General features: G+C 42.4%; 1 pseudogene; it reads right to left on the reverse strand.

Annotated features, from left to right (window-relative positions):
- Positions 1-3,697: 3,697 nt before the first annotated feature.
- LOC149984524 (protein rapunzel-like) lies at positions 3,698-9,324 on the reverse strand (annotated as a pseudogene).
- Positions 9,325-17,632: the final 8,308 nt, after the last annotated feature.

Below are 17,632 nucleotides of genomic sequence, written 5' to 3' on the forward strand. Positions count from 1 at the left end.
GGTGAAATAGTTGTTCAATTAACCATGTGAAAGTCCTAGGGTTACTCCAAATATCAGTAGGAATATCACAAATAAGGGACCAGATATCCCCAGCCTCACCCAGAGAGGGAGAAATTTCCCTCTAACTGGGCGAGGTTCCCTTCTCAGGGGAGGCGGAGTTTGATGCCGCATCACCTGAGGAAGGAGTGTCTTCATTTGGAATCGAATTTAGGCCGCTCAAATCAGCTCTGACTTCAGTCAGTGTTCTAGAAGGAATTGGGGCTGGGGTGCAATGTGTAAGGCGGTGCCAAGGTGTGCCTGATTTACCTTTGACCTGGACTGAGTGTGAAGTAACCTCCTTCACTTCGTACGGTCCAGTCCACCTGGGTTCCAGCCACTTTCTCTTGTGGACTGTAACCCTCACCCCGTCACCAACCTTTACCTTCAGTAGTGGCGTGTCCCCCGGCAGCTCCCCCTCCTGTCCTCCACGATCTCCATCTCCGACATGGCAAGCAGGGGGTCACAATACAGAAGTCAAAACCAGGTAGTGCTTGAAAGGGTTGGGGAGGATGGTAGATTCTGATTGAGAAACAGGAGCCTAAGAGAAAGAGAGTAGAGCAATCTATTGACAAGTTCTTTAAAATAGAAAAAGTTCATGTTTTAAACTCTAGTGTTACATTTAACACTAACAAAGTATCTATATCGTTCCACACTGCACAGAGTTAATGTTAACACTTTCGAAAGTTCTTTTTCACTTTCACAGAGTTTCTGTAACTCTGTAAATAGTTGGAAATGAACACTGGCCAACTGTCGTGGAAGATTCAGAATTTGTTGGTAACATATGTAAGATGTTTTATATTCATCAAATGTGTGTAAGTTACTTCTCATCAGAATAGTATTTTTGTATAATACTGTGGCGAGGGTTGCAGTATCTGTTCTATGTCAAGACTAAGTTGCATGGCCACAGAGAGGGGAGAGGTCAAAGTATCATCATGTGTAAACATATCTTTTGCTCCACAATGTCTGTGTGCCAGTCAGTGTGTCTGCGTGAGCTTGTCCAGGATTGGTTGTATTTAGAATTGGTTGTATCTAAATGACAATTTGATATATGCCTGTTGATATGGAGGATTGGTTTATGGTTCTGAGGTTGAGAGAGGAGACAAAGCTGAACAATGAATTACGCCGATGCTGTTTTATCCTGTGTATCTTTGCTATAAAGGATCCCATTTTGCCGTTGTGTGGGGACTCTCAACTTTTCATTAGAGATACTGAACTGTTGAAAGTCAGAGTAATCAGAGTCGGCAGTGGTAAATAGAAAACCCGAGGGCTGAAGTGCAACACTGCAGTGCAACACTGCTCATAGCAAAACATTATACAATATAGATTTAATCCATTCCATTCATTGACAAAGAAGATTGCCCACCACACAAAAGGAAATGACTTTTTTTTAAATGAGGGAAGAGGACTAGTTTAGTCTCCAAACAAATTTCAACCTTACAGGCATACTTCAGGATTTTGACAATGAGGCCCTTTATCTACATCCAAAGGTAGATGACTAGCAGATACCCCTGTCACGTTCTGACCTTAGTTCATTTTTTTAATGTCTTTGTGTTAGGTTGGTCAGGGTGTGAGTTGGGGTGGGTTGTCTATGTTCTTTTTTTCTAGGTTATATTTTCTACGTGTTTGGCCTAGTATGGTTCTCAATAAGAGGCAGTTGTCGTTCGTTGTCTCTAATTGAGAATCATACTTAGGTAGACTTTTCCTATCTGTGTTTTGTGGGTGATTATTTTTCCGTGTCAGTGTTTGTTCCACACGGGACTGTGTTGGTTTTCAGTTATTTCTCTTGTTCCTTTTGTTTTCTGTGTCCAGTGATATTTCATTAAAATACACTGTTCAAAAAAATAAAGGGAACACTAAAATAACACATCCTAGATCTGAATGAATAAAATATTCTTATTAAATACTGTTCTCTTTACATAGTTGAATGTGCTGACAACAAAATCACACAAAAATGATCAATGGAAATCAAATTTATCAACCCATGGAGGTCTGGATTTGGAGTCACACTCAAAATCAAAGTGGAAAACCACACTACAGGCTGATCCAACTTTGATGTAATGTTTGATGTAAAACAAGTCAAAATGAGTCTCAGTAGTGTGTGTGGCCTCCACGTGCCTGTATGACCTCCCTACAAAGCCTGGGCATGCTCCTGATGAGGTGGCGGATGGTCTCCTGAGGGATCTCCTCCCAGACCTGGACTAAAGCATCCGCCAACTCCTGGACAGTCTGTGGTGCAATGTGGCGTTGGTGGATGGAGCGAGACATGATGTCCCAGATGTGCTCAATTTGATTCAGGTCTGGGGAACGGGAGGGCCAGTCCATAGCATCAATGCCTTCCTCTTGCAGGAACTGCTGACACACTCCAGCCACATGAGGTCTAGCATTGTCTTGCAGTAGGAGGAACCCAGGGCCAACCACACCAGCATATGGTCTCACAAGGGGTCTGAGGATCTCATCTCGGTACCTAATAGCAGTCAAGCTACCTCTGGCGAGCACATGGAGGGCTGTACGGCCCCCCAAAGAAATGCCACCCCACATCATGACTGACCCACCGCCAAACCGGTCATGCTGGAGGATGTTGCAGGCAGCAGAACGTTCTCCATGGCGTCTCAAGACTGTCACGTCTGTAACATGTGCTCAGTGTGAACCTGCTTTCATCTGTGAAGAGCACAGGGCGCCAGTGGCAAATTTGCCAATCTTGGTGTTCTCTGGCAAATGCCAAACGTCCTACACGGTGTTGGGCTGTAAGCACAACCCCCACCTGTGGACGTCGGACCCTCATACCACCCTCATGGAGTCTGTTTCTGACCGTTTTAACAGACACATGCATATTTGTGGCCTGCTGGAGGTAATGTTGCAGGGCTCTGGCAGTGCTCCTCCTTGCACAAAGGATGGAGGTAGCGGTCCTGCTGCTGGGTTGTTGCCCTCCTACGGCCTCCTCCACGTCTCCTGATGTACTGGCCTGTCTCCTGGTAGCGCCTCCATGCTCTGGACACTACGCTGGCAAACCTTCTTGCCACATCTCGCATTGATGTTCCATCCTGGATGAGCTGCATTACCTGAGCCACTTGTGTGGGTTGTAGCCTCCGTCTCATGCTACCACTAGAGTGAAAGCACCGCCAGCATTCAAAAGTGACCAAAACATCAGCCAGGAAGCATAGGAACTGAGAAGTGGTCTGTGGTCCCCACCTGCAGAACCACTCCTTTATTGGGGGTGTCTTGCTAAATGCCTATAATTTCCACCTGTTTCACATTTGCCCAACAGCATGTAAAATGTATTGTCAATCAGTGTTGCTTCCTAAGTGGACAGTTTGATTTCACAGAAGTGTGATTGACTTGTTACATTGTGTTGTTTAAGTGTTCCCTTTATTTTTTTGAGCAGTGTATATTATGGACACTTACCACGCTGTGCATTGGTCCGATCTGTCATACTCCTCGTCAGAGGAAGACGAGAAACGTTACAACCCCATAACTTCCAGTCATTGCGCTAATGCTAGTTAGCATTGACTTGCGTAACTACATCTAACTTCCTTCATACTGGACACAGACATAAAAATGGTCTGCCTCTGGTGAAGTAGATAAAGGGCCTCGTTGCCAAAATCCCAAAGTATCCCTTTAAAGCCCTCATATGCCACCCGACCCTGGGAGTGGATGAGGATCAGTTCCCCTCATACTGGGCCAGCGCCTCATCCATCTTGGCCTGAATCTTCTTCACCCTGGGGGCCCATTTATCCCTCCCCTCTGACCACCGTATATGCCATTAGTGTCATCAGGCCCATGCGAAAGACATTAGCCAATTGGGAACACTTTTTCTCCATGACGTCTCAGTTTTTCTTGTAGTGCTCTAGGTACACCTTCAGCAAACCTCTGTTCAGAAGTGTTATTCTTTTCTATGACACTGCTATAGTATCTGTCTAGAGCTAGGGTAAGCTTGTCTCTCTCATAGACCCTCTGGAACTCTGAACTCATTTTCGATCTGTTCCACCATGGTGTTGAGGGCGGTATACTGGTGCTTGATATACTCTTCATACTTTCTGTACTTCTCATTGACCTCGTTCTGGTGAATCTGCTTCAGAATCTGCTGGTTTGTCTTGGAGATGCTTTCCAGCTTGGTGTGGATTTGGACAAATTGTTGGACGTCCAGGTCTTGGGTGAGGTGTTTGGCTCATGTCTGCAAGTAGTGCCAACTTTATTGAATGTGAATTATGTGGGGTGATTTACTTTAACTTGTATTCAGAATATTCACAAAGAAGCCTTGTGAATCCTTGATAACTTTTTATTGTGTACGCACATTCGGCAAATGCATCTGGAATTTAGCTGAATAATAATAGAATATTGTCATACAGCTGAAGAACAGATTAGTCTGCTCTTTGAACACCGACTGACTCTCTACAACATTGGGACACAACATTATACCCCTTATTTTTAACATACAGAACAAGTATTCTGCTGCAGCCAATGGCAGATGGTTGCTGTCCAGTTCTGAAACTGGAGTTTAAAATACCATATATGCCCCACATTAGATGGAAATGTTAGTAAATAAATACTCTTCTCAGAGTATTGATGAATGTACCAATTTGTATGCAATCATTGGAGGGGATTACGTCTTTTGATATCAGTGAGATCTACAACTAGCACTATTCCATCTTAAATTGTGGACAAAAATATATGTGACTGTGCTAGATACATTCAATGTCCATTGATTTAATCTAAAATTAGGATTAATAATCGGCTCTTACCAGAGTCAAGTCGGTAGCTGTTTCCATCCTTCTGGTTCTGTTGTAGTACTCTTGGTAGTTGTGGTTCTGTAGTAGTAGAAGTAATAGTACTACTAGTCTTGGTATTGTGGTTCTGTAGTAGTAGTAGAAGTAATAGTACTAGTAGTCTTGGTACTTTGGTTCTGTATTCTCTGAACTAGCAGCCTTTACATCCATCAGTAGACCTTGGCCAGTCCTCCGTGCCATGTAAGGGCAGGTTGTGGGAGTGGCTCATGCATACACAATGCTGATTGGGTTACGGGGTAAAGGCTACTCGTCAATCCACTTTTTATTGGTTCACTTTCCAACGGCTGCAGTGTCGGGTGATGCCAACTTCCATGGAAAGCTTTCAGTAATGTGAATGGAACTAGAGGAATGAGGAGTGACAATGACAAAGTGCAAAAAGATTTTTGAAATATTTTGTGCTTTTTGGGGCTGTGTCTTCAGAAGGTTTAGATGGAAATTATCTTGAAAGTTATGATGCCAGATGACGCAACTGCACACACAAAGCTACTGAGATGAGGATGTCCATGGTTGCTGTTTCAAGACATGGGGATATGTAAATCTTACTCCTCAACCTGAAGTGTCCCCACTTGCGCCACCAAATAGCTAGCTTTTTGTGTGGCGTGACTGGTAAGACGCTTTGGGAGTGCGGTCACGTGCTAGCAAACAAGAGATCCTGGGTTTGAGCCTCTGTGTAAGCCGAATTAGGAGGAAGTGGTACTCGCTAAGCAGGAAGCGTGACGTCCATTATACTAACACCAGTACCACAGCTGTCATGTAACTGATACCCATTGTCGGGTAAGGGGTGCACAGAGGTGTAGCAACAGCCAAAATAAAACTGTACACAGCACAGTAAGTTCGCAGTTAAGTGTACATAAAACTGAAATGTAGGTCAAATAGTGAAATATTTAATCAAAGTGGAGGTGATATGTAGGCTACATTTAGAAGTGTCAGAGCCTTAGATATTTTACTCACAGCAATGATACAAAGTAAAATTCTGAGTAAAATTTTGAAAAAAGTATTTGTATCTGTTGACAAGTGAGTGGAGGAATTGTAAGAGGTATGTAAATGGCTTACACTGAGTCACAGCTCCTGGTCTGGGACTGTGATTGATGTAAATAAATAACATGCACATATTACTACTAATCACAGCTTATAGTGTCCATTCCATTTCCAGTTGAAGGTGTTAACAGCCGTCTCTGTCAGTGAAACCTAAATCAGTGTGCTGCTAAGAGCTTTGCTTTATCCACTGTCCCTGCGTCCCCTTACTGGGCTAAAACCAGTGGTGCTCTAATCGCAAACACACGTGACCGCCCTCCTTGATAATTTACCAACCAGTTGCGCTATAGAAAATGATCGGATAGCACCATTGGCGACATTTAAGCTAGCTGCGTGGAGTAAGTTTATGGCACTTTCTTACCTCCATTACATTAGCATAGCAGCCCTCCTTTCAGCACAAGACCGATGTCTTGGAGGGGACTGATAGCTCCAGTGAGGAAGTGTTAGTGTTCAAATACTGGAGAGTTGAGACCAAATCACGGACGCTGGACAGAGTGGATTTCAGTTGTAACAAAAGACAGTTTTAATGAGTCAGAGATATCTTGTCCCGCAGTTTTACGTGCACGGACCTAGTTCACATAACTCGGCAAGGAGCCAGGTGAAAAAGAGACCTATACAATGGTTACATACATTTTTATACATAGAATAAAGTAGGTGGAGTCTTGTCGTTTCGGTCTTCTTGACTGGTCGGAGGGTTGGAGGCGGGCCTTGCTCTAGCCAGAGCGGGCCCCATTGGTGCACAGCAAAAGTTCTTTGCTCTTGGGACCGGCCAGTTAGAGGGAGATGAGATGTGTGTTTATATAAGGAAGAGGGGGTCAGTCTTATGGCTGGGTGTATGTGTTCTTACGACAGAATGTCTTTGTTTATATGAGCTATGTGTATGAATATTTATATAACAAATCCCCCTCTTCACATCTATTAGACGTGAAAACTATAGCAGAAAGGTGGCGGTTGCAATCGTGGGTATACATAAGGTGGTGCTCCTAACCTTGTCTGGTTTGCATGGTGGGTCTGTAGGTGTAGTGCTACGTTTGGGACGGGAGTGATTGGAGGGAGTGATATCAGGAAAGGAGTTAGGGACATGTGTAGGGGTTGGTGTATGTGATGTGGCAGGGTGAAATAGTTGTTCAATTAACCATGTGAAAGTCCTAGGGTTACTCCAAATATCAGTAGGAATATCACAAATAAGGGACCAGATATCCCCAGCCTCACCCAGAGAGGGAGAAATTTCCCTCTAACTGGGCGAGGTTCCCTTCTCAGGGGAGGCGGAGTTTGATGCCGCATCACCTGAGGAAGGAGTGTCTTCATTTGGAATCGAATTTAGGCCGCTCAAATCAGCTCTGACTTCAGTCAGTGTTCTAGAAGGAATTGGGGCTGGGGTGCAATGTGTAAGGCGGTGCCAAGGTGTGCCTGATTTACCTTTGACCTGGACTGAGTGTGAAGTAACCTCCTTCACTTCGTACGGTCCAGTCCACCTGGGTTCCAGCCACTTTCTCTTGTGGACTGTAACCCTCACCCCGTCACCAACCTTTACCTTCAGTAGTGGCGTGTCCCCCGGCAGCTCCCCCTCCTGGACCTTGTGAACCTGGGTAGAGAGTGCTGCAGCGAGAACCGTCAGTTTTTTCACATAATTAGACATTACAATTTGTTGTACATCAAGGGCGGGCATATGACCTCCCTCCCTTGGTGGACCATGCATGACTCTACCAGTCATTATCCCATGAGGCACATACTTTAGCTATCTTAGCTTTTGCTTTTGGTTTGACGTTCCACCAGATTTTGGGATTGGGGCCTGTACACAGATCCAAATCTGTGGGTTATGCCAAATCTTTCTTCCACCTGTCTCAGGTGTTTGTTAAATGTAAGCCATTTGTCAAATTTGATTTGTCTTGGGATGCCATACCTGGGTATTAGTTTGGTTTGTAGCCACTTAAAGACTGACCTAGCATCCTCCCCTTTTGTTATTATTGCCTCTACCCATTTGGAGAACCTATCTACTATGACTAGGAGATAGAGTTTGCCTTTAGATACATTTTCGGGGCCCATGTCGGTGTAGTCTATACTAATATCCTGAAAACATGCATTAGGTATTACGTATGAGCCCATTGGTGTTTGATATGGTTTCTTTGGGTTGTGTCTGTCACAACCATTGCCATAAAATAAGTCAGTCATATTTTTTATGTGAGGGTGCCACCAGATGTGCGAGGCCTTTTTGGAGGGTCTTTAGTTTGCCTTCGTGTGTGGGGCCATGTGTTTCTCATAAAAGTTATGGGTCCATCAGTGTGGCCTGCTTCATGGGCATGGGCTGAGTCTGTATAGATATTCAGTCTTTCCTTTTCCTCTGATGAGGACCTGCGTCAATCCGATGATTTCAGCTAATTTGGCCGATGCTGGTTGAGGGATGATGGCTGATTGAAGGGTGACATCACGAGGTGAGCTGTTTTTTCAATAGCTTTTGCTACTGCAGCAACGTATCTGGAGCATGTTGACTGTCCTACCTCAATGTGGTCAAGTTTGAAGAGTAGTACATCAAGACCCTTCTCTCCCCCTCTTGTTTCTGGAATAGGACGGATGAGGTGAATCCTTCCCTTTCAGAAACATCCAAATGGAACTTGTTCTTGTAGTCAGGTGCAGTCAGAGCTGCTGCCGCTGATAGATCTGTTTTCAGGAGTGCTATGGCTGTTGATGCTTCAGCCGTCCAGGCCAGGGGTGCATGGAGGTTCCTTGATCGTAGGATGACCGGTGCTGCCACCCCCTCTGGGCCACACCCAATGGTACAACACCTGATAGGTGGGGTCAGGTGCATCATGTCTTCGTCCCAGTCTGCAGTGTAGAGGCAGTCATCAGTTTCTGTTGCATTGAGTGTGCAATGGATCTCAGCTTGGGGAGTCTTATATGGGTGCAGAGTGTAGATTTGAGCTTTCAGTTGGTTGAACTTAAACTGGATGTGAGGGGTGGCAGGCCCTGTGGGTAGGCATTTTAGCCAGTACACTTCTTGGGCTTCAGACAGTGTGGTCATCGGCAGGAGTGGCATCCTCATCATTCTTACTGGGTGATCAGGTGTTGAAGTGGGAGGGTTGGTTGTAATCTTGCTGCTCCTGCTGCATGTGTCTAGGAGAGGGTCCTCTTCCTCTTCCTGGTGCCCCTCCACGTCCTCTTCCTCTTTCTCTCCATTGCTGTTGCTGCGGGGAGAGTGGTTTCGTGCAATATCTGGCATAGTGACCGGGAATTCTGCAGTTATACCACTGGTAGTTTCCCCCTCTGTATGGTCCAGTGTAGGGGCCTCGTTGAGCCCGTTGCCGTTGCAGGATATACCGCTGTGGGGGAGGGTAATGGGGTGGTGGGGCTGCCGCTGTTGGATCATCTGAGAGACAGTCTGTGCCACGATCTGAGTGTTATCTGTCTGCTCCCCTTGGTCTTGAGTTTCTACTGCAATCATTTGTTTGGGCGTGATGGCTGCAGACATTTTATCTAAGTCGTCTGATAATGTGTATAATGCGTTATTTAGGTATATTCAATCCTTACTATGTGGTGTTTATTTCTATCGTTGTATGCTTAGATATACTGCTGTACTGGCAATGGCTTATCTCTTCTACCCCCACCCTCGCATACCAAGGGGGTTATCAGTATGTGACGCCCGCCACGTGTCTGTTTCTCCCGTATTTTATTTGAATTTGTTCAGCGATTCGTTTAGGTATTTTCTAAAAATGATTCGGCGATTTCCTTTTGGAACAATATATCAGTGAATATATGCGGTTCTATAACAATTTTCAGAGTAATTCTAGCTCTTTAGGAAATATAGATAGAATTTCTAGACAACTAAGAGTTGTTCAGTGAATTATTTAAATATTTTCTGTAAACAATTCAGTAAATTCCTTTATGAACTTATATCAGTAAATTCGAGCGATTCTATAGCAATTGTCAGAATAATTCTATATCTTTAGGAAATATGGATAGAATAGAAAAACCCAAAAATCAGTGTGTAGCTTTTAGCGTCTGTCAAACAAAGTCTGTACTAAGCTCGGCGGCTTATTTAAATACTTTCTAGAAACAATTCAGTAAGTTCCTTTATGAACTTATATCAGTAAATTCCAGTGATTCTATAGCAATTGTCAGAATAATTTTAAACTTTAGGCAATATCAACAGGAATGAAAAAAACGAAAATCAGTATTCCAGCCCGGCTGCTGTCAATCAAAGTTGCCCGGCCATTCGATACTAAGGTGGCTTTGTCTATCAGCACGTGTGCCTAATAGCCCAGTTACGTATCCCAACCTACTCCGCGACAAACGTTTCTTTCAATTTAATTTCCCCCATCTCCAAATCATGGAATGTGAACTCTGGTTCATATTATGTTTATTGTTTGATGTGCAATAGCCACCTCATTCCCGATCTCTGTCTTGTGGAACGCCAAACTTACATATCCTGTATCTACTCGACATAGAATAAATGATACACAGCTTTTTTAATAGGGCATTTTTCATGCAGATTCATTCAATCCAACCACACCTCCACAAGACCTATTCGATGTTATATGTATCAACAGGAGATTTTACTTGCAGATCCGGTTCATCCATAATTCAACTATAACCACACCTCCACAAGACCTTATTCGATAGTATAGAACGTATCAAAAATAGGACATTTTTACTTGCAGATTCGGTTCATCTATAACCACACCTCCACAAGACCTTATTCGATAGTACAGAACATATCCAAATAGGACATTTTTACTTGCAGATTCGGTTCATCTATAATTCATTCATTCGTATGAAATTCTCATTGAATTTCCAACATCCATAATTGTGTCCTTTACGTGAACACAGCCACTATTTAACGTCACCTCTATACACAACCCAATACATATATAATTAGGACAGTTTTCTATGCAGATTTCAGAACAAATAGGGTCCCTGGAGGAATTTAACACATTGGTCAATCACAATTCACACATTCCTATTAAAATAACTGAGTATAGGCCCATTAATAAGAATATATATATATATATATATTTTTACAAAACAAGATATCTTTAATCAATGTCTTAGGTTCTTATGTAAAAAATTTGGGCACCGATTCATACTCACGCCCAGTACTTTCTGATCAAAATTTGGTTTAGGCTATAATACAATGTGCAGATTTCGATATAACGGGCTCTGCTCACCTTTATATAGAGCACTCCGATCAGATTTCCTGAGGCAATATGAATGGCTGGGGAAGTCACTCTTCCGTCTGATTTTTTAGCCGTGATCAGTCTCGTCCTCTCACACTAACTTATAATAGATCGAATTCAAGAACAACCATCCTCTGCTACCAATTTTGTTAGTGTTCAAATACTGGAGAGTTGAGACCAAATCACGGACGCTGGACAGAGTGGATTTCAGTTGTAACAAAAGACAGTTTTAATGAGTCAGAGATATCTTGTCCCGCAGTTTTACGTGCACGGACCTAGTTCACATAACTCGGCAAGGAGCCAGGTGAAAAAGAGACCTATACAATGGTTACATACATTTTTATACATAGAATAAAGTAGGTGGAGTCTTGTCGTTTCGGTCTTCTTGACTGGTCGGAGGGTTGGAGGCGGGCCTTGCTCTAGCCAGAGCGGGCCCCATTGGTGCACAGCAAAAGTTCTTTGCTCTTGGGACCGGCCAGTTAGAGGGAGATGAGATGTGTGTTTATATAAGGAAGAGGGGGTCAGTCTTATGGCTGGGTGTATGTGTTCTTACGACGGAATGTCTTTGTTTATATGAGCTATGTGTATGAATATTTATATAACAAATGTCATACATTTTGAGTGGTAGTTAGAAGCAATGGATGCTAACAGCCACTGTGCGGGACACTGAATCATACAGAGAAGCAGAGATGACAGAAAATCTGAGCTCAATTTTGGTGGAAGAGAAACCTGTTGCAGGGCAGCACGGTTGACTTAAACTGGAGTGTCAGATGATGCAACTGTACATACGGTACAAAGAGATACTGAGATGAGGGTGTTAACCGCTGCCAACAACCGTAACACAGCTATCGAGCAACTGACACGTAAAGTTGTAGCAACAGACTAAATTATGTTATACACATTGCAGTATATGTTTCCATAAAACACCCTTATTATTATGACAGAAATGTAGGTCAAATAGTGAAAGCTTTAATCAAATTGGAGTTCAACCAGTTAAACCATATGGAGTTCATACGACTTGAAACGTTGATTAATGTGCACTGTCCCTGTAAAAATAAAAATAAACTCAACTCATGTAGGCTATATTAAGAAGTGACAGACAGAGCCTTTGTATTATCCATGTGATTAAAATATCTAAGTAAAATGAACTGAGTAAAATGTGTAAAGAAGTATTTGCAGCAGTTGACAAATGAGTGGAGGAATTGTAATTGCTTACGTTGAAGGGTTTGACAAGCTCCTGGACTGTGACTTCAGGCTCTGATCGATGTGACGCCTAAAGAAAAGAGAACATCCATCAAGATTGGGGGAAAATATGAACTGCATCTGTGCACAGCTAATAGTGTTCTTTCAATTTCTAGATGCGATTAGACAGCATCTCTCTACAGCCTTTCATATCTGTATGTATTTGTCAGTGAAGGAGTTAACAGCTATCTCTGTTAGCATAGCAGCCCTAAGGTTCAACACGTCAGCACCACGCTGCTTTGAATATGCCTCTATGGAAAAGACTGATCGCTCCAGTGTAGCCGTGATATCAGCGCTAGCAGGTGAAATGTGGAAGTCGTGCCCCTCAAGTGGTGGTTAGAAGCTAAAAGACACTGGACAGGACTGAGTCATACAGAGAAGCAGAGACGACAACAGACTGAGCTTAATCTCGGTGGAAGAGCAACCTGTACTATGCAACACAGTTGCTTAAACTGTTACATCAAAGACACTACTGTACATTAAGTGAAATAATTTCACGGTGCTAATTTAACCTGCATGAGTTGAGTGAGATTGATGGACGTTTTCAAAGATCGGCAGTTGTTGCCAAAGGTGTACCTAGATCACTGCGACCGAAACGGAGGTGGCTTAGCTGGCAAAATGCTGGGTCATCCTTCCACATGTTTGTAGTACAAAATATGTTGTTGGTTTTTTAGCTGTGTTTGTCTTTACATGGACATGATCTTGGAAGTATTTATATGATTCCACATGATGCACACAAAGAGCTACTGAGATGAGGGTGTTCGTGGTTGCGTTTTTTGTTTTACAGCTGCTAACAGTCACACAGCTATTGTGCAACTGACTTACATTATCAGCTGTTTCTAAGGAGTGCACAGAAGTGATGTAGCCAAAATAATATGGGGGACTACTCTTCAATCCACTTTTTGTTGGCTCACATGGCCACTACTGCAGTAGAACATACAGTAGCTACAAGCCAAAACAGAAGTCTAAAATCTGGAGTAGCAGTGGCATTTGGCAGTGAATGAGTTAACAATTTTCTCTTTAAACATAGCAGCGCTCTGTTCAGCACTTCAGCACCAGGCCGATTATGAATGTGCCTCTATGGAAGAGACTGATAGCAACGCTAACAGGCTAATTGAGGAAATCATGCCCTTCAAGTGGTAGTTAGAAGCAATGTGCTCTAACAGCCACTGGGCGGGACACTGAGTCATACAGAGAAGTAGAGACGACAGACTGAGCTCAATATTGGTGGAAGAGAAACCTGTTGTAGGGCAGCACGGTTGGCATAACTATAGTACTACATTAAAGACTACTGTACATGAAGTTAAATCATTTCACTGTGTTCTAGTGGAGGAATTCAGAGGCTAATTTAACTTGTATGAGTTGAGGTGTATTGTCTGAGAAGTGCTTTCTCAGTCTACACAGTGGTACTTATCCTCATGTTTAAATATGTTGCAAAAACACATAATTGTAGACCAAGGTGTTTTTGAAAAAAAGCACAGCCTTAATGTACCACAGTCACCGTTGAATTTGACAGATATCAGACAGAGCAGTGGAGATGTTGAGAGCGGTGTCAAAGCGAGAGCCTGCTCATAATCTCTTTTAGTCTCTCACCTCACTGAGTGCAAATGACAGGATAGGATTGGTCCCACTCACTCTTTTGTGCCTGAATCTACCAGAGGGGGCAGTAAATGTACATATTTTTATGGGAGGGAAAACTCAGTCAGATTTCAGCACCAATGATGGACTGAGTAACAGTGTCACTCCAAAGCACATTTTAACCCTTTGCATTCCGGCAAATATTAGTTAGTGGGTTTGGATAGGATGTTATTGAAATTAATATGGGGGAAAGAAGGCAATATAAAAGAAGCAAATGGGGAGATAGTAGCTTAAAGTAATCTGATTAAAAGCCCAGTATTCATGAGAATATGATCCCTTTCTTGACATTTTCTGCCTTCCGGTGCTCAATTAACCCTTACCACACCAGTGAGACAACTTTTCTATTTCTGAGATCAGAAATATACCTATGGATAAAATTTCTAATTTGGATAATTATTTACATTTTTGTGTCTTTCCCTTTACAGAACACTGCATCCGAGAGAGAACTGGCTTTGAAATGTAGGTAATGAAAGTTAATTGTGTTATTTAACCTGGGGGCAGACATTTTCACATTATTACTCTGTCTATCATCATCATCACAGAAATGCAAGCAAGCAGCAGTGTAATTGAACCCTTTGTACAAATGAAGCCTGTGTTTAACTGTTACTTCCAATTGAACGCTTTATAATTGGTGGTTTCAATAATACCCATCCCATAGTAAACTGTGTTTGTACACAGTAGAAAAGTGTATGCATGGAAAAGTTGATGTATATGGGCTGTCAACCCAATATGTTATTTCGGGGAAACAGCTGACCAGACCCCACGGCCCGTTAAACTAACGCCTCCCTTTCAGGTTAACCGATCACCACTGTGCTACGGTATAGCTGAGCCTTCAGAGACTCAGTACACTGCAGCACTCCCTGTTTGAAGCAGTTGGTCTAGGCCCATGTCCTGAAACCTCAAATACAACCATTATTTCCCAAATAATTAACTTAATTCTAAGTTAAAGATGGTAATTTGTATTCAAACAACATATTTTGCCTCATGAGTACAAATAAAGCAGCTGCGATGGTGCTTCAATCAGGAAGTGGGCAGTTACTCTCACCACTCTCTCTAAGTGGAGCGGCCATCTTTACAGTCTCTAGATATGCACATAGCAGAGCAAGCTAAATACATTCTACATGTTATCTCACACTAAAATCTTTACAAATTTTACCATTTGCATGTTTGCTCTTTATTTGAATAATGTTGTGTCTCTTACTGTTCAATCTTCACAGCTTCCCATCTTTCTTTACAGAGCACAGCCTGTGAAACAGTTTGGGCACTTCCCTTTGGACAACAGCCCTGAGACCAATGTAGAGCTGGCAATAGCTGACTAATTAACACAATAGACAACAATACAGTTTCTTCCGGAGTTTTACTGACTTTGTGCATACTAAATCCAACCCACATCTCCTCTGCAGTAGCACAGAGCCAGCAAGCTCCATTCCCTTCCCAGCTATGGCTCCCCCTAGCCGTGCTTCCATATTTCCTTAAATATGCACAGCATAATGGCCTGTCCCGCCCTTCTCTATAACATTATAGAGAAGCACCTGAAAATCTAAATTTTTCTGGATACATTTTGAGATTAGAGTCTCTATATACCCCATTTCCATCCAACGGCACCCTAACCATAGTGGAACATAGCTTTTCTTACCTTTACAAAGTGCCTCTCTCTATACTTCTCTCTCCCCAAAGTCCCAACCTCGATAGCCTCGTTCTTCTTCCCAGAAATCCCTCCAAAAGAGGCACTTCCATGTAAGATTTATGTGTAGGAGTGCTCATATTGGACTCAACCATTATTGTAAAATATAGAAGGCCCCAGATGCTCAGTAAGGGCCTATTTGGGTACATAGTCCCAGTGCCAACATGTCCCTTTCAAATGGTATGACACTGGCCCTATAGTAAATAACCCTCCCCTAACTCACTCTGTCCCCCCCCCCCCCCCCCCAATGGCTTTCACATCATATGGTCCATCCACCAGTCATACAGCCAATACTGAGAAGAAATTGTCACTTGCTGCACAAATTAGCTCTCAGAGAGTTTCCACTGGGGTTTTGTAGATTCACCAAGCCTTGGAGCCTCTTAGAGAGGCTCAAAATCATTGATAGGGGATATTTTGGACACACAGAGACCCCTTTTTATTGAAACTGACCATTTGAATGCAGAGGAAAATATGCTGGTGGGAATATGATCGAATCAAGCAAAAAGAGAGCACCGTCTCCAAGTGTCCATCTCCAAATGTATCCAGTGGGACACTGAGAAGGTAATCAAGCTCCTGAAGTTTAAAATGTCATTTTTAAGAAGGTGTTTCTTCATATATTACTGAACAAATCGTCAATTTAAGGGGTGGTGGATGACAAATGCCAATTTTGGGGTCAGCACTTTGAAAGCCCAACAGGTAAGCTCACTAACTGACACGACACACTGTAGGTGCACAAGGTAAGGACTTCATTCTTGTTCAAAACTACATGTATATACATAAATAAACAATTTCTTTAAATAATTTGAAGGTGTCATAATATCAATGGTGTATCATCTTAAACTTCAATTTAACATATTTACCATATAGTCTACAATATACACCTACCACTTTTTTATAATATTTTATTCAGCACTAGCCTTCAGTTGACTACATGGTTCTGAAACTAGATAACATGCTAATGTTTTTAAAATAAACTTTAAGTCTTTAATATCAGAAAATGAACAAAACATAGCCTGGCAGTTTAAGACTTGACTGAACTAATTTCGATACAGCCTGCCCTGAATAAGCAACTATATTTCAGGATCTGACAGTAGGCATCAAGACATGGAATGGGTATGCTTTAGAAATGTCCAGTGTTTTAAAAAGAAACACCAAAACCTTGTAGTCTTATTTCACAGTATTTCCAAAGTAGAAGTGGCAGTAAAACAAATGCCAGTATTTTCCTGCGAGTCCAGACTTGAGCTGATACTTGTCCTAAAACAATAAGACCCCCAAACCAGTCGTCAACTGCCCAAAGCAACAGCAGATCAATCCAAACCTTCAGGGTCGAAATAGGGCGTAAAACGTGGTCTTCATTTTTTAAACCGTAAATAACAAACTCCTAAACACCTGCCCAGAACGAATCTCAACACTACAGCACAGATATGCTATTTAAATTAAATTATGTATTCGTAAACAATGATAAATTATATCCAATCGAATAAAAATGAGACACTAGGTACATTTACCTAGTGTTGTCAGAGTATGGAGACAGGCTTCAGCGCAGGACTGGAGATGTCAGCTGCTGGCACGCACTGAAATGCATCCACAGGTACACCTCAAATTGACTCAAATTATGTCAATCAGCCTATCAGAAGCTTCTACAGCCATGCCATCATTTTCTGGAATTTTCCAAGCTGTTTAAAGGCACAGTCAATTTAGTGTATGTAAACTTCTGACCCACTGGAATTGTGATACAGTGAATTATAAGTGAGATAATCTGTCTGTTAACAATTGTTGGAAAAATGACTTGTGTCATGCACAAAGTAGATGTCCTAACCGACTGCCAAAACTATAGTTTGTTAACAAGACATTTGTGGAGGGGTTGAAAAACGAGTTTTAATGACTCCAACCTAAGTGTATGTAAACTTCCGACTTCAACTGTACCTTTTGAGCTGTCTGAATCCTCCTGACTAGTGGTTATTTTTTAAATAAACTAAATATGCTTCTCTGCATCTCTGCTAAAATATGGGTAAAATATTGAAAGGAATGTGAGTCTT

This window comes from Oncorhynchus mykiss, chromosome 3 (genome assembly GCF_057628025.1).
Source record: "Oncorhynchus mykiss isolate SJ-2025 chromosome 3, ASM5762802v1, whole genome shotgun sequence".
Taxonomy (NCBI): Eukaryota; Metazoa; Chordata; class Actinopteri; order Salmoniformes; family Salmonidae; genus Oncorhynchus; species Oncorhynchus mykiss.